At 29.9% G+C, this 21,754-nt stretch overlaps 2 long non-coding RNA genes across 2 annotated transcripts; both read left to right on the top strand.

Moving 5' to 3' along the window:
• Positions 1 to 1,436: 1,436 nt before the first annotated feature.
• LOC25497043 (uncharacterized) lies at positions 1,437 to 3,738 on the top strand. Its single transcript, XR_003013071.2, has 2 exons — positions 1,437 to 1,914; positions 2,233 to 3,738. It is a non-coding gene; the product is annotated as an uncharacterized lncRNA (long non-coding RNA).
• Positions 3,739 to 15,712: 11,974 nt separating this feature from the next.
• LOC25495160 (uncharacterized) lies at positions 15,713 to 16,417 on the top strand. The gene is made up of 3 exons (XR_003013109.2): positions 15,713 to 15,884; positions 16,001 to 16,098; positions 16,219 to 16,417. It is a non-coding gene; the product is annotated as an uncharacterized lncRNA (long non-coding RNA).
• Positions 16,418 to 21,754: the final 5,337 nt, after the last annotated feature.

Raw genomic sequence — 21,754 nt, forward strand, 5'->3', positions numbered from 1 at the left:
TTGTCGAAGGGATATTTCGGTGCTTTACTGGTGTGTTTCAGTCAAATACTATGTGCAAACAGCAAATTTCATATGAGCCGACCAATAAAATATGTACACCCTTCTCGTTCAATGATATTTCACCACCCTGTGCTAGTGAAGAACAAATGTGTACCGACCCTTCAAAAAAAAAAAAAACCATATTTGTACCGTAGCAGCACCATGGATTATTATCTTATGATTGTGTAAAGATCATTGAAAAAAAAATCTTTTGTATAATTTCATTTTATTTGCCACAAGAATATCTTTATTTAATAATGTTTATGTTATAAAAAATATTTGAAATTAAAAGAGGTGCAACCTCAAGCAAGTTCAGATATAACTAATAATACCACTGAAAATTTACACCTAAATTTATAGGCTTAATTACACTTTTGATCCTCGTGTTTTGGCCTACTCACGAAACTGGTCCTGCCCTTTTAAAACAGAACAAAATGGTCCTTCAATTTTAGACTCCAGAAACACAGAGAAATAGCAGTTTTAGGCGATTTTAGACCTACCCCTATGCTCAACCATTAAATCAACAAGGAATAAAACATGTGGGCACAAAGAATTTATTCTATTCATCACAATAACAAAAAAAAAAACCCTAACTTGAAATATATCTTAGAAATTAAGATTTTTTTGATTAGTGTGTTGAATAAAGTGGATTCTTTGTACCCACATGCTTTATTCTTTGTTTATTTCATGGTTGAACATAGGGGGTAGGTCTAAAACTGTCATTTCTCTGCGTTTTTTGGAGAATAAAATGGGGGGTAGGACGAAAAATGCAACAAAAATGGTAATTGAAGGACCGTTTTGTTCTATTTTAAAAGGGCATGACCAGTTTCATGAGTAGGCTAAAACACGAGGACCAAAAGTGTAATTAAGCCAAATTTATATATAATATGCCAGATGCGAAATGCTAAGCTACATTACATTACTAGCCATGTCATTGTCAATTTAGGACTGCAACTTGTTTTATCATTGTTTAACGCCATTATTCTGTTTGGAGATAGAGAAAAAAGTCATTATTCTCTGTTCAGATTTAGCCTCTTTCATCACGAAAAGTCAAAAAAGGAGAAAACGAAAGTGGATAAAAAAAAATAACAAGACACATTTAATTATTATTATTAACCCTTTCAATAATATTTTTTTTTAAGAAAGCCCCTTTCTATCATGAAAAGCCAAACAATATAGAAAACGAAAGTGGATAACAAAAATAGTGACGACAAACAATATTTTAAGGTGAAATATTTACTAAAAATATAGGTTATTAACGTTGCTTTTTAATAAATTTTGACTGTGATTTAATTATAGATGTAAATATTTGTGACTTTTAAATTGTAAAAACAAAATTTAGCTTTTTAAATGACACCAACAATTTAAAAAATAATATATAAATCTTATCTTTTTCAATGAGTAAACAATATAGAATTTTAAGGAGTCGTTGTCACCGTCTACTGCAGTCGATGTTGTCGTTCCCCGAAATCCCAATTCTATTGATCAAACTAAATATTCAGGTTCATACGAACGTCTGTTACGTGCGTACCTAGGAATGGGCCGGATTAGAACCGACCAAGAAAAGGCAAGTCAAGTGCCATTCTTCTAGGCCAAAGAAAGATATACAAATTTGTTTAAAGGGATAATGGAAAATGAAAAACTCAATTTGAAATCTTGTATTCCCTTCATATATAGTATAGATACAAGGGTAATGATTAGTTTTTAAAAAAGGTGTCAAAAGCCAATATATATATGCTAAAAGCTAGAAAATGATCAATCAACTTTCTATTTGATACAAGCAAATGAGAATAAACATGACTGCAGCAATTCTCAAGTTTGTCTATACTATAATCATATATCTTTTCCTACTTCGTGTTGTAGCCAAAGATTTACGTAAGTCGTTTTTATCACCCTCTCAAATTTCATTCTTTCTTTTATAAACAATTTTTCATCCATTTTTATTAACATTATTTATTTTGTAATTTATATTATAGCATTTAACATATGTGAAAAAGATGAAGACTGTCTAGAATTTTGTGCTCATGATAAAGTGGCTAAGTGCATGTTGAATATTTGCTTTTGTTTCTAATAGTTAAGTTAACAAATAATTTAATTACTACTAGACTCGTAATTATATTTCTACGTGTTGTTACTTTTATATTTTCTTGCATAATTAAATTCTCTCTCACTATCCTTTAATCTATTTGACAGATCGACGGCAATTAAACATATTGCCTATATTATGCATGTGTTGTTATTAGTGGTTTGAAATGTCACTGCATGCAAAAGTATAAATGAATTGTAATAAATAAATAAAGGTGATGTGATTATGTAAAACCATTATTATTAAATGATGACAATATATTGATCATGTAATTATACTATGTATACCGTTTATTTTTACTCAATATGCATACACTTATAAACATAAATACATCTATTGAATACAATTCTAATCATAAAAATTACATATTAAACCAAATAATACATTTTTGTGTGGGTACAACACCACTCAAATTTATGATAAAACAAAAGTAACAAAGCATCTATTAGACATCCTTTAAAAAAAGTATCTATTAGACACAACTCTAAATTATGTATGATTAATATTATATTTGCATCTACTGAGCGTAATTTCAATTTTATGCATATATAAATGTTTCACTAGAAGACGTTCGTAGCAAATTCCCCAGCAAACATTTTTTTGCAGTTTTCTTCGAACCCTAGAACCATAAAATATATCCTTTTTATATTTTGTACAAGAAAATATAAAAATTGCATTTTGAGACTTTCAACTCGTATCTTGCACAAGAAAATATAAAAAAGTTTTAAAAATGTCACTTTTAAGGGTCGAACTCGCAAATTGGCTCGTTGATAAAAATATGGCATGTCATTGCGGAAAGGTTAAAATATGTTACAATTTATTACATATATGATTCATATTTGAAGAAAACAAGGTTTACCGTCAGCTATAGGAAATGATATACCTGTAAAAGCACTCTGATACCAAAGTCAGGAAGTGTGCTAGTGTAGCGATTGAGTGACTCTCATGAGATATGGTGATCATACATGGGGGAACGATCATTTGTTTATAGTAATGTGCTCTAGTTGTGCACTCATATTGGTGGCCAATTTTGCTCTTGAGGTTGCTTTAGATATTCTTCAGTTTGTTTATGGAAACTGAAACAAGATAGGTGGTGCATTTTTTATTTGAGTTCATTTCCTGATGCTAGGAAAACTAGATGTTTATTTAATTATGTGTTGATGCTAAAAACATTGGAACACGTCTATGTTGTTAGATTCTTGATGTGGAGTCGAGATGATCTTATGTATATTGCAGGAGATAAAGCTCCCCCGTTACATCATGCATTATGCTGAGGTGAGAACCTCAAATAGTTTGTCTTTTTGGGCCTCATTATTGGGACTTTCAAGGGTGGCTTTGTTTTTGGACTCTTGATGAGATGACTTAAGCTAATAGTCTTACACAAACCCCTTAAACCATTAGTTATGTTAACAAATTTAATGAGTCTAAATTGTATGAAATTGTAGGGTTAATAGGTTTTACCCCCCTGCCATTTTGATGAAATTTGATTTACTCATTGTAAAAAAAAGTTTGAGATTCCACTTGTAATTTGAAGATTCGTTGGTTTTCAACCCTGGGTGCATCTGATTGTGCAAAGAATCTAATATGGCATGTTGATTGGATATTTTTAACGATGTGAAATGTTGAGTTAGTTTTTTTTAGTTTTTTTAAATTTTTATTTTTTCAATTTGGATTTTATTTATTGAAACATTTAAAAAAAACAAATAATATAAAAAAAAGTTAACCGTGTTTTACCCAACTATAATATAGGTCACTTCTGATTTACTCAATTAACTTTACAAAAAAACACTAAAGACTTAACAAAGAAAAGCGCTAAAACAAAATCGTAGCAAAACATTAGAAACACTACCTAAATCCAAAAATTATCAAATTCATCCTTTCTTCTTCAACATTGTTTCATAATCTTCTTAGGTCTTGAAACCTTTCCTATAAACCATGAACAATAACACTAGTGGAAGCTTCCTCTAAGTCACATGATTAGAATAAAAAAGATAGTGAAAAACCATAACCGTTTTTTTTTTCTTTCCTCCATCACAGTCATTTATCATAAGAGATGGAAGGAAAAAAAGAAAAAAGAAATAAATTCCTCGCTGCCACTGATCTTGTTTATTTTGGAATTCCAATTTTCTTTTTGAGTCTTGTTTCTTCTCTACATCCTCGGGATCTTTTGCAGAAACCAACCAACCTAGAATAAAGAACAACAAAAAATAATTAAGAAATTTTGTTTTTAATTCAACCCCTTTGTAAATCCCCTCATCCAGTCCTGATTTATTTATTCATTCTTCAATTTTATCTTTTTTTGTTTTTTAATTGGGTTTATCTTGATTGTCAAGTTTGGTGGAAGCTCTGTTGTTTTATAGTTTTAGTGGTTTTTAATATATTTTTTTTAAAAGTGTTTTTAGGCCCTTTTAGATTGGCTTATTTTAAGCTTATGTTGGCTTATCTACTTCCATAAGCCTTTTTAAAGGTGTTTGGGTAAATAAGTAAAAATAGTTTATCATAGTTTCATAAGCTGCTTATGCCATATTTTAATAAGCCTAAATTTTCAGCTTACCCTCCGGCTTAACAAGGTGCTTATGTATTTATGTAACCTCCTTCGTTTCTCTCTGGATCCACTTTTTCAAAACATATATTTTATTTTATTTTTTTGTTTTTAGAAGAAAAAAAAACATATATTTTAATTATAATGTTAGTTATCTTTGGTGGTGCATGAGTAACAAAATTGTTATATACTTATCTTACTAAAGTAACACATGTAACTAAGATTTTTTTTTTTTTAAGGAAGATTTTTATTATTTTTTTGTTACGTAACAAAATGAAACTGAATAAAATAAACAAACTTAACTTGTCATTTTTTGGTAAAAAACTGTACACTAATATCTATATATATGGTAAGTTTACAATCATAATTTCTCAGATTTATTTATGCAGAGTGTTTACACAGCATACAATTAGGTAACTTTGATTTTTTTTTTAAGGACGAATATTGATTATACTATATATATATATATATATATATATATATATATATATATATATATATATATATATATATATATATATAATTAATATATTATAACATTGTTTTGTACATCTTGATTAATTTTATGAAAAAAAAATCTTGATAATTGTGGTTCGATTCTCTGATTTTTTTTGTTAAATTAAAAATATTTAAAATTTCGATAATTGCTTATGTAATGTCACATCGAAACACTTCAATTTATATAAGTACTTTTTAGTGTATATATCCAAACATAAATAGCTTATCAAGTATAAGAGCTTATGATGTAAGCTCTAATGTTATAAGCCCTAATGTTATAAGCATCTATACAAGCTGCTTATCCAAACGGGGCCTTAATATATACCACAACGGCTTATATAACCAACGTGATCAAGTATCTATATAAGCTTCGATGTAAGTAGTAACTATGCCTAATCCCAACAATAGGGATGATTATTTAAAGATAACCTTATAGTAAGAAACAAGAAGAAATAAGGAGTAAATAGTCAATTTCCCCTTTGAAATTGTAAGTTTCATTAATTAACCTTCTGAAATTAACAAAACTTCAATTATCCCCCTGAAATTTCACAACGTTAGTCAATTTACCCCTCCGTCAAATTTTTCTGTTAGTGAACATGACGTTTTGCAAATACTCCCCCTAAAGTTTTGCACTTATGTGAAAAATGCCCCCCAACCTTAAAAATTTATATTATTTTTTTCTTAAAAACAAACAATTAATAGTTAAATATTAAAACTAACTATTAATTTTGGAATTTGGGAAAACTACATGCATATATACATCAAAATAGGCTCTAAAATGGGGAAAAATATGTATTTTTTAAAGTGACAATAATGAGATGATTTGTGGATTAATATTGGGGGTTGTGTAGTTTAAATGGTCTGAGCAAATTGTTGAAGGAGTTGGAGGAGTTAAAAGACTAAGATGGTGAATGAGAAAATATAAATTTAAATCTGATTATTAATTTGTTTATAAACCTCTAAAAATAATAATTTGTTTATTAGAAATAACCATTATTGTCACTTTAAAAATACACATTATTTTCTATTTTGATGTATATATGTATGTAGTTTTTCCAAACTCCAAAATTAATAGTTAGTTTTAATATTTAACTATTAATTGTTTGTTTTTAAGAAAAAAATAATATAAATTTTTAAGTTTGGGGGCATTTTGCATATAAGTGCAAAACTTCAGGGGGGTATTTGCAAAACGTCATGTTCACTAACAGAAAAATTTGACGGAGGGGGTAAATTGACTAACGTTGTTCATTTCAGGGGGATAATTGAAGTTTTGTTCATTTCAGGGAGGTAATTGATGAAACTTACAATTTCATTTCAGAGGAGAAATTGACTATTTACTCAAGAAATAAGATTTGACGTCGAAGTCAATTCCTCTTTCTTCTTCGCCGTAACTCTCTCATATAGACCACTATTTCTCCCTTTCTTGGTACGTGATGCGTGGTGATAACCCCTTGCAAAGCTGTGAGAGCTCGATTTATAGAATTTTGAAAAGAGAACTTTTGCTTGATGAGTTTGACATCTTATCCAACATGTAATTAAGACGCTACCAGCGTCCAAAGATCACATGAACAAACAAAAGGGACACAAAGTATTGAATAAGGGCATTAAGAACCAGGGGCCGTCCCTAAAAATTTGGAGGCTCGGTTCTAGGAATGAAAAGAGGTCAGTGATAAAATCAAAAAGTAATTTTTTTTTTTAAAGAGCAATGTTCTATTTATATTTTTTAAAAGATAAATACAAGGTGTCATATATATGCGGTACATCCAGAGGTGAAAATGACTACCGTATACATGAGGGAATGAAATAAAAAAAAAAAAATTATTGGAGGATATATATTATACTGGATATAAAAAAAAATAAAAAAATTGAGGCCCATCCTTAAGGGAGACCTAGCTCGTTTGAGCTGTTTGCACCCCCTCAGGAGCGCCCCTGTTAAGAACCAATCTAAGCCGACAAATCAATCGAACGAGTACCAGGCCTTGATCCATGAGGGTTTTACCATCAAATTTACACTTTCTTCTAGCTCTAGAAAATCTATATATAGAGAACCCAACTGCAAAATTAGATACACAATTCTCATTCTAAGATATTACTCAAAACACCATCCTACGCTAATGAAGAACAAATGTGAATCACCGTCAATAACCATAGTTGTATTGTAACACCACCATATATTATTATCTTATGATCGTGTGGGGATCATTGATCAAATTTTTCTTTTGTATAATTTGTTTTTCTTTGCTACAAGAATATCATTATTTTATATAGTTTTTTATTTTATAAAAAATAATATAAATTAAAAGAGGCACAACCTCATGTAAGTTTAGAAGTAACTAACAATCTCATTGAAAATTTACACTTAAATTTATATATAATGTGCCAAATGCAAAATTTTAAGCTTCAAAACTAGCTATGTCGTTGTCGACTCAAAACTAACATATTTTATTATTGTGCAACCCCATTATTCTATTTGGAGCGAAAAAGTCATTATTCACTTTCGAGATTTAGCCCCTTTCCTATCACAAAAAGCCAAAAAGGGAGAAAAGGAAAGTGGAGGATATAAAAATAAGAGAAATGATATTTGAACAACCATTTTTTACAACTTTTGTGATAATTTTTTTTTTATACTCACATTATTTTTTTACTTTCTCTCTCTATTACTTTGGTTTTTGTGCCACTATCTCATTTCCTTTACAAAATTTTGATTGTCACAAAAGTTATCAAATATATGGATGTTCAAATAACACAACTCTAAAAATAACAATGATGGCAAACAATATTTATTTTTATTATTATTATTAACCCATTTCTATCATGAAGAGCCAAAAAAAAAAAAAAAAAGTGGATAAAACAAAAACAGTGATGACAAACAATATTTTAATGTGAAATATTTACTAAAAATATGTGAAAATTGAGTGAGTAAAAGGATAAAAGTTACACATCGAAATAGACATTTATTATTATCATTATTATTATTTTGTGAACATTGTTATTATTATTACTAGCGTTCAGATGGACACTCTGTGTCCGTTTGTCGGATCTTTTTATATCTCTCACACATATAGATTATAAGCATTACTTTTTATTAAATTTTGGTTGTGATTAAATTATAGGCGTAAATATTTGTGACTAAACAAATATTATATATTTTTCAATGACTAAACAATATAATATTTTTATAGGCAAATTTGTTCGAAGGTAAAATAGATAATGAAAAAATCCATCCAAAATCATGTATCCACTTTATATTTTAGTTTTTAAAAAGCGTTTCAAATGTCAATGCATGTGTGTATGCTAAAAACTAGAAAGTGAACAATCAATTTTCTATTTGGTGCTAGCTAAGGAGAATAAACATGGATGCAATTCTAAAGTTTGTTTATACTTTGATCCTATATCTTTTCCTACTTTATGTTGTACGTAAGTCATTTTTATCACCCTCTCAAAAAAATATTTTATTTTAGAAAAATCTTTCATCTATTTTTATTTACATTATTTATTTTGTGGTTTATATTATAGCATTTCACAGATGTGAAAAAGATGAAGATTGTGCACACGCTCAAATGGCACAGTGCGTTTTGACTAATTGCATTTGTTATTAACAGTTAAGTTAAAAATAAAATAAAAAATTGGTCAGGTAGTTTATTGGCTAAAATTCACCTCATAAGGTGAATAAATGAGATGACCGGTATTCGAGCCCCGATCACTGCATATAATAATGCATGGTACTACCAACTGAGCTATGACAAGTTAAAAAATAATTTAATTACTTCTAAACCCATAATTATATTTCTATCTGTTGTTTCTATTATTATGATTTCCTGCATAATTAAATTCTCTCATTAACCTTTAATCTATTTGACAGACAGCATACAAAATATATGGAGAATAAAATGTCACTACATGCAGAATTATAAAGGAACTGTAATGAATAAATGTATTGTGATTATGTAAAATCATTAATTAAATGATGACAACATAATTATCATGCAAGTATACTATGAATAAAGAAACTAGGGGGAAGAAGTGTTTCTCTAGTTGCTAGAATTACAAGTGCTTGTAAGAATATAATGCGTGGTAAAAGATAAATAAAAATACTCTCTCTGGTTCTATTTACAAAAGACATTTAACTTTTTAGATTCATTGAATAATTAATGTATTCGGTCTATATTCTAGACCAAATACATCAATTATTCAATGTATTTAAAAAGTCAATTATTTCTTGTAAATAGGACGAGAAAGAGTATTACTTAGTAAATAGGAGCAGGGTGTATTTTTTGACATATTTGCTCCTATTTATTGAAATTTAAATAAAATACCTAAATTATATAAGTCAATTATGCGTGGGAAAAAAATATTACTTAGTAACTAGGATGGGTGTTATTTTTCGACATATTTGCTCGTATTTATTGTAATTTAAATAAAATACTTAAATTATTGGCTTAATTACATTTTTGGTCCTTTAACTATTTAGGTAGTATCGCTTTGGTCCTTTAATTAAAATTCGATTTATTTTGGTCCCTTAACTTCTCTTTGTTACACATGTTGGTCCTTTCCGTGTTAGTTTTAATTCAAAAACGTTAGATTTTCTTCATTTTCTTTTGGAACTTTTCTGGGATTCTTGTTGTTGACGGGTTGATGGAGATGATATGAAGATGAAAAAGAGGAGAAGAAGATGAAGAAAACGAAACGTTTTTGAATTAAAACTAACGAAAATGACCAAAATGTATAACGGAGATAATTAAGGGACCAAAATAAATCAAATTTAATTAAGGGACCAAAGCGATACTACTTAAATAGTTAAGGTACCAAAAATGCAAGTTAGCCTAAATTATATAAGTCTCATATAAATTTATAAGATTTATGTTTCGTGAGTATAGTACAACAGGGACATGTGATATACAAGTCGGAGTTTGAATCTCAAATTTGTCATTTTTTAAGAAATAGCTAGTATAAAAACTTCTCGATCAAAAAGAATAAGAACACACCCAAGCCATATATAAAGAAAAGGTCCATGTCATTCATTTTGAAATGAAAGATTTTAATAAATTATTGAGTCAAATGAAATTATAGGTAAGATACATGCTTTTAAATACTATATGATTCGAATATAAACAAGAAACCTTAAAAACTAAACCAACCATAAAAGGCTATTCATATGTCATGATAATGAAACAAGTTGCATAGGTTAAACAAGACACGCATATTATGCATGTGTCATGTCATGGTAATGTATTTTAAAATATATTCTAGCCGCATAAGTTTTGAATTCTCAATTAGAAATGTTTTCCTTCTCCTAACAAAGTTGTTTCGGAGTTGAGAGAGGGAAACCTCTCAATACACTACTTTCCATTTTTCTCTTCTTACAAAAGAGAATTATGAAAAAATGGTTTGTTCTTCTAAAAGCTTTACTTGGCTCTCAAGGTTCATGGAGGATTATGGAGAAACGATGTAAAAAGTCACAAGATAAAGAAGTGGATTTTGACACACTTTTTATGATGTTGTACTTTGAGGTTTTGAATGTTTGTAATTGTCATGCATAATGGTTGTTTGAATGTTTTGAAACGAGTTATGCTATGTTCAGAGGTCACAGCTGATGAAGTCAAGAATGCTCTTTCCTCTATGGATCCCTCTAAAGCCCCAGGTATTGATGGCTTTAATGTTCATTTTTTCAAAAGTACTTGGAATATTATTGGAGCAAGTGTCACTGATGCTCTTATAGAATACTTTAGAACTGGATTCATGCCTAGAATTATAAACAGTACATATGTGACTTTGATACCTAAAATACCAAATGCCACATCAATTAAGAATTATAGGCCCATAGCATGTTGCTATGTGATATACAAGATTATTTCTAAAGTGTTAACTAACAGAATGCAAGGTGTTCTAGATAGCATTGTTAGTGAAAGTCAATCTGCTTTTATCAAAGGGAGAGTGATCTTTGATAATATCATTTTAAGCCATGAACTTGTCAAGAGCTATGGTAGGAAAGGTGTCTCCCCTAGATGTATGCTGAAAATTGATTTACAAAAGGCATATGACTCTCTTGAATGGCCTTTCGTGAAATATCTTATGCTTGAATTGGGCTTTCCTTATAAGTTTGTGAATTGGGTGATGGCATGTATCACCACTGCATCTTATACTTTCAATGTTAATGGTGATCTGACTAGTCCTTTTCAAGCTAAGAAAGGACTTAGACAAGGAGATCCAATCTCTCCCTACCTCTTTGTGATCTGTATGGAGTATTTGAATAGGTGTCTGATGCAGCTTACGAAAAACTCTGAGTTTAGATACCATCCTAGATGCAAAAGACTAAATCTAATGCATATATGTTTTGCTGATGATTTACTTCTATTTTCAAGAGGAGATGTGGGGTCTGTTACTCAATTGTTTGAAGCTTTTGATTTGTTTTCTTCTGCATCTGGTCTCAAAGCTAACCAATCCAAAAGCTCAATCTATTTTGGTGGTGTAGCTATTAGTACTCAAGAGGCAATCCTTACCAAGTTTAGTCTTACCAAAGGTGATCTCCCGTTTAAATATTTGGGGGTTCCTTTATCCTCTAAAAAATTAACTGTTATGCAATGTCAACCTTTGGTAAAGAAAATTATCAGCAGGATTGAAAACTGGTCATCAAAGTTGTTATCTTATGCCGGAAGATTACAACTTATTAAGTCAGTGTTATTTGGTGTGCAAACTTATTGCAGCCAAGTCTTTCCCCTTCCTAAAAAAGTTTTGAAACTTATTCAAACTGCTTGTAGAGTCTTCCTTTGGACTGGTAAATCTGGTATTTCAAAAAGAGCTCTTATTGCCTGGGAGCACATTTGTTTGCCAAAATCAGGTGGTGGTTGGAATGTCATAGATTTGCATTGTTGGAACCAGGCTGCCCTAAGTAAGCAGTTTTGGAACCTTGCCAATAAGAAAGATGTCTTATGGGTGAAGTGGGTTCATGAATATTACATAAAAGGGAGAAATGTGCTTCTAATGGAAGTACCATCACAAGCTTCATGGGTAGTAAAAAAAGTTTTTGCTGGAGCAAATACTTTTTCCAATGTCAATGGTGATATGTTTCAACAAGCTAACTTCGCTATTAAGCGAATGTATAATGCTTTAAGAGGTGATTTTGTCAAAGTGAGCTGGATGAAAATGACATGTAATAACCCTGCCCCTCCAAAATGTTTGTTTGTTACTTGGCTAGCTATTCATGGTAGATTGCCAACTTATGAAAGATTGAATAAAGTTGGAATCTATTGTAACCAAACGTGCATTTTATGTAAAAAAGAGAATGAAACACATTCTCACCTTTTCTTTACTTGTGAGTATTCAAAGGCTGTTTAGACAGGTGCAATGCATTGGAGTAATATGAACATAATTGATTGCAACTGGCATAATGTGATGCAATATATTCAAAGGCAGTGCAATGGAACAATGGTACTCATCAAATGAGTAGAATGGTCTTGAGTATCACGCAATATATGATTTTGAAGGAAAGGAATGCCAGAAGATTTCAGGACATACATCAATCGGTTCAGGAGCTCCTTAATCAAATTAAGAAGATTGTCTACATTAGCGGGTTGAAATCTAAAAAGATGAAGAGTCTAATGTTAAGCTTGTGAGACCTTTGACTTTTGTTTATTGTTGTGTGAGATTAACTTTTGCTTCTTTGTCTTTGTGGCTTCTTGTTGCCATGTAGTTTGTAATAACTGTTTTGGTTAATGAAAGTTATCTCTATTTACCAAAAAAAAAAAAAAAAATGGTTGTTTTTTAGCATGTTTGCGAACTCTGAGTTTTGGTGAATTTCTTTGTTGATTTTCGAATTTAAATGCATCTTGACCCTTTTTAAATCTACAAACATTTGTCCCGTGTTTATCCGATTGAAGTTTGTGAGTATACTTGAATCCAGTTTAATTCTACAAACATTAGATGGTAAAAAATGCAAATTCCTCAAGTGGTAAAAACGACTGGATTATAGTTCACTTAATGATGTGGTTATTTTCTATCTATTGGATCTATCTTTTGTTCACTAAATTAGATTAACTTATGTTGTGTTTGGAATAGCGATGGATCGGAAAAAAACGTACGTCCAGACTAAAGCTGGAATTTCCAGCTTCGTAAAAGTCACGGTAAAGTGACTGAGACGCGAGAATTTGATAAAAACGTCAAACCAAACATTCTATTAGAGGATTATATGTCGGTCGAGAGAGGCGGAAAAACTCACTTTAGCCTTCCACGTTCTTTTGAGTTTACTCTTATTGCTAAATAAGCGTTCTTCAACCTCTTAAAAAATAAATTGTCCAAAAAGTATATTCTCTTATCTTATTTTAAAAACAAAAAAGTTGAGAATACAACGGTAAATATAGATGGACTATTTAAACTAGTCAATCAAAGCCAAGGTAATAAATTATGTGTCCAACCAGTTTTCAATGTTCGTTGAACTCACACACATAAGAATATCCTCTCAGATTCATGACATTTAAAATTAATAGTAAGTTTTCACCTAATTCTTTATCCAATAAGTTTCACTTTGTTTTTTTTTTTTTCAAGTTTCTTCCACCAGAAGTAATCTTATTCCAGACATTATCTAACATAAATTTAAACATTGATTCAACAAGTTGTGAGAATTTAGTGTATTTCACTAGACTTCTTCCTTTTATCCCATTAAAAAACACTAAAAATAAAATGCAATTTCTCTCATCCTCTTATCAAATCCTTCCTTTACTTACCCTCTTCATTTTTCAAATAATACCTTGGAGTTCTTAAAAAAAAATATATAAATAATACTTAGAGTGTCTTCGAGTCCCGATGCAGCAGAAAACAAATTAAAAGCTTCAAACAATTGAGTAACATACCCTACATCTCCTCTTGAGAAAAGAAGTAAATCATCCCCCATTTTTCGTGTATCAAGTTTGGAAACATTTGATGCTTAGTCAATACATTAAGAAACCTGAACGGGGTATTCCTCGTAAAAGAAGGACAAACCAAATCCAAACTTTTAGGAAAGTGATCAAATACTCCTTTAGGATACACTTCACCCATTACATTACTAAAACTTTGTAACCAAACTAGTGTTGGCAAGAAATCTATCTATCTTAGAATAGATTTTATAATTTCTTGCTTGATTATTGCACCATGTGTAATAATCCCCTATTGTTTTTACCTCTGACAGAGTATTCAACCAATGATACAGTGATGAAACCACCTCCAATTAACAAGTCCCCATAAGTTTTATTACAAGTGTCATTAATGAATTTTCACAACCTTTTCCTTTGTTCCTGGGTGTTAAATGCATACACATCAAGAACTCATAAGAATTGGCAATATGTACCTCATGCATATATATTTTGGTCTTTAGAGCAAGCTTTCTTAGGAACATTCCCATTCATCATCATTTGATATCCCTAGTTGCTTACTTGGTTGCTCACCTTTCTCTATCACAATCACTTTCTTCTTTGGAATCCAATCCTTGTTTCAGGTTGCATTGCTTCACAAGCATGCCCAGCCACTTAAAAGAGGCGCAACCTCATGCAAATTCAAAAATAACTAACAATCTCATTGAAAATATACACTTAAATTTATATATAATGTGCCAAATGCAAAATTCTAAGCTTCATTACTAGCCACGTCATTGTCGAATCAGGACCGTACGTAATTATTCTCTTTTGAGATCAAGCTCTTTTCTATCATGAAAAGCCAAAAATGGAGAAAACAAAAGTGGATAAAAAAAATAATAGTGATGACAAACAATATTTTAATGTGAAATATTATTTATTAAAGATATGTGATCAATTGAATGAGTAAAAGGATAAAAGTTACACATCATATAATCAAGACAAACTTAATTATTATCATCATTATTATTTTTTCGAGAGAATTATTATTATTATTATTATTATTATTATTAGCCCCTTTCTATCATGATAAGCCAAAAAAGGGAGAAAACAAATGTGGATAAAAAAACAAAACAAGGACGACAGACAATATTTTAATGTGAAATATTTACTAAATATATGTTATCAATTGAGTGAGAAAAAAGATAAAAGTTACACATCGATATAATTAAGACAATTACTAATTATTATTATTATTATTATTATTATTATTATTATTATTATTATTATTATTATGTTATCAATTGAGTGAGAAAAAAGATAAAAGTTACACATCGATATTATTATGTTATCAATTGAGTGTGAAAATTGTTATTATTATTACTAGCATTTGTTGGATCTTTTTATTTCGCTAATACATATAGATTATAAGCAGTACTTTATATTAAATTTTGGTTGTAATTAAATTATATGTGTAAATATTTGTGACTTTTAAATTATAAATATCAAATTTATATATTTAAATGATATCAACAATATAATAAATATCCTTAAAAAAAGACAATATAACAAATATAATATAAATCGTATCATTTTCAATGACTAAACAATATGATTTTTATAGACAAATTTATTCAAGGGCATAAGTAGAAAAAAAAAAGTCAGTCTAAAATCATGTATTCCCTTTATATATAATATTGATATATATGAGAGTAATGATTAATTTTTAAAAAGGGTTTTAAATGCCAATATATATATGCTAAAAATTAGAAAGTGATCGATCAAATTTCTTTTAGGTACAAGCAAAGAATAATAAACATGGATGCGGTTCTCAAGTTTGTTTATACTATGATCCTATATCTTTTCCTACTTCATGTTATAGCCGAAGATTTCCGTTAGTCGTTTTTATCACATTATTTTTAATTTTATAAACAACGTTCATCCCTTTTTTTTAAGGAAACATTTCATCACTTTGAATTGACATTATTTATTTTATGGTTTATATTATAGCTTTTCACAAATGTGAAAAGGATGAAGACTGTCTAGAAATTTGTGCTGACGATCAAATGGCAATGTGCATTTTGAATGTTTGTTTTTGTTATTAAACAGTTAAGTTGACAAATAATTTAATTACTTCTAGATCCATAATTATATTTCAACATGTTGTTACTCTTATGATTTCTTGCATAATTCAATTCTCACCCACTAACCTTTAATCTATTTGACAGACGGCTACGCATATTGCCTATATTATGCAAGTGTTGTTATTAGTGGTTTGTTGGTACAAGATATACGGAGAATGAAATGTCACTGCTTGTATAATTATAAATGAACTGCAACAAATAAATGTAATGTGGTTATGTAAAATCATTATTACTAAATGATGACAATGTAATTATAATATGTATAAAGTTTTTTTTTACTCAATATGCATACAATTATAAGCATAAATACATTTATCGGATACAATTACAATCATTTAAATTACATATTAAACCAATTAATACATTTTTGTGTGGGTACAACACCACTCAAATTCATGATAAAACAAAATTAACTAAGTATCTATTAGACATCCTTTCAAAAAAGAAAGTATCTATTAGACACAACTCTAAATTGCGTACAATAAAATTGTATCTATTGAGCGTAATTTCTATTTTATACAAAAATGTTTCATTAAATAACTTCATACAGATTATTCGACAAACGCAGTTTTCTTCGAACCCTAGAATAGTAAAATATATCCATTTTATATTTTTGTACAGTAAAATATAAAAATGTTTGCATTTTGAGACTTTCACTCATATCTTGCACAAGAAAATATAAAAATGCCACTTTTAACTTTTAAGGGGGTCAAAATATAGCATGTCATTGTGGCAAGGTGTAAATTGTTAAAATATGTCACAATATATTACATATATGAATCATGTTTAAAGACACAAGGTTTAACGTCAATTGTTGAATCCTTCGTGATTGGTAATAAGCCACTTTTGTTAGCAAATGAAAAGATGTACCTACAAAAGCACATTGATACCAAATTCGGGAAGTGTGCTAATAGTAATGGGGGAAAATCATTTGTTTATAGTAATGTGCTCTAGTGGTGCGCTTTGTTGGTGGCTATCTTTACTCTTGAGATAGACAGGGGTGCATTTCTGATTTGAATGTGTTCCTTGATGCTATGAATAACTTGATGTCTATCTGATTATGTGTCGATGCTAAAGACAGTGGAACACGTCCATGTTGTTAGATTCCTAATGTGGAGTAAAGGTGATCTTGTGGATATCTCTAATGATAAAGCTCCACGGTACACCATGCATTATGACGAATTGAGAACATCAAATATTTTTGTTTTTGGGACTTGTGATAAATGCTAGAAAGTTGTATTTTAAATGAATATTTAAAGCACTTTTATTACTTGTTTTCCAAGTTATTTAGGGAAAAACCGAGAGATAAGTGATTATAGTCATTTTACGCTTTATCTATCTTACTTTACCCATTTATGCAGGAATTGAACTCAAGACACTAAGCAAAGAAGAAAAACAAAGAAGAAGTGCAAAAGTGAACTCGCAATAGCGAGTAAAAGATGACCAAAGGCGAGTCAGAGGTGAGCAAGAGTCAAAGAGTACAAGAAATCACTCGCACTCAACACGCAATGGTGAGCAGGAGGCGAGTGAACTCGAAATGGTGAGTGAAAGGCGAGTCTCAAAGGCAAGCAAGTTCCAGAGAGCACCAGTTTTCACACGCCCTCAACTCGCAAAGGCGAATGGAAGGCGAGCAACTCGCAATGGTGAGTGCATTTACTCGCGAGGCGAGTTAGGGCGGCTAAAACTCCTCAGAGGTGACGTGTCACAAACCCACTGGTGAAGAAACCTCAACTCGCCAAGGTGAATGAAGCTACTCGCGAGGCGAGTTGATGGAGATAAAAAAGTCTATAAAAGACCACTTGATCCATTCATTTATAACATCTTAGAATCTCATAGAATATCTTGTAATAGCTTTAGAGAGAGAGAGATAGGGCTTGTTCTTCATAGAGTGAGAGTAATAGAAGGTGGATTCTTCGTCATTTGTTGAGAGATCACAAAGTTGTAATGAATCCTTCTCTTTCAATTCATTCTTGCAAAGCTTCCATGACAATGAGTAGCTAAATCTCCATTGCTGGGATTAGAGGTATTTGATCTTAGCTAAACATGTAATCTTTTGATCTTTAAATGTATGGTTCTAGCATTTGGTTTGATATTGAGACTATTCTTGCACTTTATTGTTTATGTTTGATTTAATTGTGATTGAAAAATATTCTTGATTCTAGGTTTAGAATAATAGTCTATCAAAACATAAATTCTAGATATGGAATTGATGTTTTGATAATCACTCTTTGTATCCAAACTTAAAGCTTTCTTATCATTTTAATAGATTGAGAAATCGTCGATTAAATCATAAGATCGACTCTTGGATCGTTTAATAGTTTGAGACATCAACGATAAAACGATACAATTGAATTCACAATATTATTTGGACACGAACGATATTGTTGAGGGATACATGATAATATAAAAAATAAAAAAAAAACTAGAATCCGTATATGATCATCAGGTTATGTGTGACGCTTGATCAAAGAATTCTAATCCTAACAAGTTTCACGCCTTATTAATCTCAAACTTTTACTTTCGAAAAATAGTTAACTTAGTTTCAAAACAAACATCAATCTACCTTTAACTTAAAATGATATTTAGTGTCGAACGGTCCGTGATATCGCACTAGTCCCTGAGGAGACGATATAAAATACTTACTTTTGATCGTGGCAAAAATACTACATCAACTTGTTATTGGGCATATTGTTCCTTTCAGGCTGGGCTTTATTTTTGGACACTTGATATGATAACTAAGTTGAGTCTTTTATGCTCATACTATTATACAAACCCCCTATACCATTAGTTATGATAGTAGATTTAGTGAGTCTAAAATGTAGAAATTTTATTTCTAAGTGTTGGCCTACTATAATGGTACCATTTCAAATTTTCATGGAAGGGTATGATTTGATACCTTATAACCATTCATGATGGAATGGTAGAAGTGTTCTAACTTTACTTGAAAGCGTAGGTTCCATTTCCACTTTCTCCATAAATATATTATTTCTTGGGACATATGAGCAATGACTTGAAGAACTCTTTATGGTAATATCTCTAAAGAGACATTTGATGTCATTGTATGTCTACCCATATAGAATTGAGAGAGAAGGTAAGAAAAATCATATTCTATAATCATTCAAGAGCATCGATTCAACCTTTATAGGATGAATTCAAGTGATAAGTAATTTCATTCGCTCTTCTTATCTTTATATATGATATTCTAAATTCTTGCAATTAGATGCATGAAAAATTGTTTTCTTTTTTAGTGAATGCATGAAAAATTGTTTATGGCATGATATATAATGATGTCCAATATATTCTAATATGTGACATTAGAACATTTTATTTATTTTTTGTCAAAAAAAAAAAAACATTTTATTTATTTCTTACATAAAAAGCGTTTAAGTTGAACGTAATCAACCACATACAATTGAATATACATTTTTTTGTGAAACCACAATTTATTAATATTAACTATTAATAACCTTCCTTCAGAAAGAAAAAAAATATTAATAACCTTTTTTTGATATATATGCATAATAAATTGTAAGTATTATTCCAACTTCACTCTCTATTTACTATAGAGGTCTCAAAAGTGGAAACACATTGGGAACATTTCAATTGGATTTGAGAGTTCTCCATTTTTTTTTTTAAAATCAAGAGAGTCTTAAGCAAATTGTGAGTTCTCGATTAGAAATATTTCCATTTTTCTCTACTTACAAAAGAGAATTATGAAAAATGGTTTATTCTTCTTAAAGCTTTACTTGGCTCTCAAGGTGCATGGAGGATTTTGGAGAAACATTCTAAAAAGCCGCAAGATAAAGAAAGTTTTGTCTTAAAATTAGAAGGATGGATGGAAATCGGTTGAAAGAGGCAGAAAAACTCACTTTATGCTTTCACGTTCTTTTGAGTTTATATTATCACTAAATAAGCATTTTTCAACCTCTTAAAAAAGATTATTTTGTCAAAAAATTAAATTCTGTTATCTCGTTTCAAAAATAAATAATTGAAAAACAAAAAAGTTGAGAATCCAACGGTAAATGTAGATGCCACGGACCATTTTGACATGTTTTGCCCTTTACACCGTTAATAATTGGACAAATATGTGTTTAACTAGATTATGAATTATATTAGATTAGATAATACTAAATATTCAAACGAGTTAATCAAAGCCAAGGTAAGTAAGCATTCATTATTATTAGAAGAAGAAAAAATAAATAAACATTGAACTATTCCTCTCTTACTAGCTTTTGGGTTAGGAACTAGCTAGCAAGTGATGCACACTTTTTTCTTAGTGTTGGTTCAATCAATTTTCAACTTTTGTTGAACTCAAAAAACAAGAATATCCTCTCAAATCCATAACATTGAATTGAATTGTTATACGTACCATGATAGTTTATAAAGACCACTTTGAAATTAGTTGCAAGTTTTCACCTCATTTTGTTTCCGAAAAGTTTCACTTTTTTCTTTTTTATATTAGTTTCCTCCACCAAATGTAATCTTATTCGAGACATTATGTAACTGAAATTTGAACATTGATTCGATAAGTTGTGGAAATATGTAGTCCATTTCACTAAACTCAACCCTGATGATTTTTCTTTTCCTTCCTTTTATTTCCTTCGAAAACAATCCCAAAAAAAAAAATGCAATTTCTCTCACCCTTCCTTCAAATTCTTCCCTTACTTTCCTTCTTCATTTTTCAAGTAATACCTTAGAGTGTGTTTGGATGAATTAATTAAAGTTTTAGGCAATTCAAATGTTTTAATTTATTCTCATTATTCAAATTCATTTGTTTGGATAAAGTGATAAAATTCTAAGCATAGCACATAAATCATCAAAGCATTTAGAAAAATATGGTGTTTCAAGAGAATGTCCTCGATCTGTCTGTGTTAATCAACATATGAGTTTAAGTAAGCAACAAAAACTCTTTTTTGAAGGTAACTCGCAACGTATCTAAACCAAAGACGTTTTACCCAACATAGTGAAAACCTAACAACAAAGAACATGTACACTTTATAAGTCTTCAGAGAGACGTTAAATAATTATCAAATATTTTTCTCTACACCAATAAACCCTAAAATATATTTTAGGTTTGGAACATCTTTTCAAAGAAAAACTAAGTTAAAATCATTCCAACGAATTTAAACAATATTGTATCCATTTTGTTTACATTGTTTGGCAGAGTATTTAGCTCAGTCAACCTAAACACAATCTCATATACATAATATTTCCATCAAACAACAACTCAAACACTAGCGGTGTGCTATGAAGCATGGACACATACACCAGATACGATACAGACACAGAATATACCGACAAAAATATTATTTTAAAAAAGGCTAAAATATGATTTTAGTCCCTGTAAATAAAACAAATTTGGATTTTGGTCTCTGGTAATTTTTTTTTTTTGAAATCCGTCCCTATAAAAATTTTGTTTTTAAAAATAGTCCTTAGGTCCACTTTTTTGCTGTTTTGTCACATTTTTACTTATGTGGCCCTTGCTGCCGTGCAAAAACGTACAGATGGCACACAAGTGGCAATTGTTTTAATTAAAATATTTAAAAATCATTTTAATTAAAATTTAATTTAATTTAAAAAAAAGGTTTAATTAAATAAAAAAATTAGAGATTCAGCATTC

This window comes from Medicago truncatula, chromosome 6 (genome assembly GCF_003473485.1).
Source record: "Medicago truncatula cultivar Jemalong A17 chromosome 6, MtrunA17r5.0-ANR, whole genome shotgun sequence".
Taxonomy (NCBI): Eukaryota; Viridiplantae; Streptophyta; class Magnoliopsida; order Fabales; family Fabaceae; genus Medicago; species Medicago truncatula.